Genomic DNA, 1,278 nt, shown 5'->3' with positions numbered 1-1,278 from the left:
CAAAATCCACCCATATCCAGATCCTGAAAAACAAACAATCACTATTTTACAGTTTTTTTCACTATCTTCCCCCCCACCATGATAGCACTATGAGACCTGTAAATGGTGTGATTACTTTGCATATATTTGTAGTCGTGTCCTTAATTTCCCCCTGGGATCAATACTTTATACTTTACTCTACTGGTAGTGTCTGGACCAGGGGTTGATACTATTGTTGACTACTAAGTTAGCAAGGTTAGCAACTTAGTTGGTTGCCATGCAATTTCCCACCTCTGGTATTAACTTGTTAACAAGAGGACAATCTTTCAGTTCACCACCCCCCCCCCCCTCCTCCTCTCTCTATCTCTCTCTCTGATCTCTGTCTCTCTCTCCCTCTTTCTGGGTAGGGTGCCTATTCTTTCAGTTGCTTGCGTCAGGCGAGTGCCCAGGTCAGGTTATTGGCTTCTCACACGAACACACACACACGTCTCTTCTTCGTCCTCTCCTCTCCTCTCCTCTCATCTGTCCTCCTCCTCTCCTCTCCTCTCCTCTCCTGCCTTTCTCTCTCTACTCCCCCTCGTATCCTTCTCTCCTCCCTTCTTCTTCTCTACTGTCTTCTCTTCTGCTCACTCCTCTACTTCTCCCCTCTCTTCCCCTCATCCTTCGCTCTCCTCTTCTCTCCTCTGTCCGCCCTCCTCTCCCCTCCTTTCCCCCAGAGAGTATCGCATGTCCAGCCACATTTCACCTCAGTGTTGTTTAAAACACACTTTCCTTATCCTTTCATATCCTCCTCACATCTTGGTCCCTTCAAACAAATTGAGTCGCGCTTCACAAAGTTTAGCCCCGATCTTGCAGGTGTTATGGATACACACACACACGCACACGCACACGCACACGCACACGCACACGCACACGCACACGCACACGCACACGCACACGCACACACACACACACAAACACACAAACACACACTTTTGCGCTGCTGATCTTGCAGGTGTTATGGCTGAATGGAGATTTAGCGCAGGAAGAAGAAGGAAAACAAAAGACTTAGACTTTGGCCAATCGGAATGAAGCAGCGCTGAGGCCTAGCCAATAGGGAGGCAGGGGAGCTGAGAGTCAACCAATCAGAAATCAGGAGAGCTGAGCATTCCAGCAGCTGTGTTCTAGAATCAGATCAGCGCAGGCTGACAGTTTCACCTGGACCAGAGGGTTCAACTAGAGTTCAGACACACACGCGCACGCACACACATACACCCACACACGCACAAGCACACATGCACACATGCACACAAATTTACA

This window comes from Engraulis encrasicolus, chromosome 13 (assembly GCF_034702125.1).
Source record: "Engraulis encrasicolus isolate BLACKSEA-1 chromosome 13, IST_EnEncr_1.0, whole genome shotgun sequence".
NCBI lineage: Eukaryota > Metazoa > Chordata > Actinopteri > Clupeiformes > Engraulidae > Engraulis > Engraulis encrasicolus.
The sequence above is the reverse complement of the archived record's forward strand: the minus strand, read 5'-3'. Positions refer to the sequence as shown.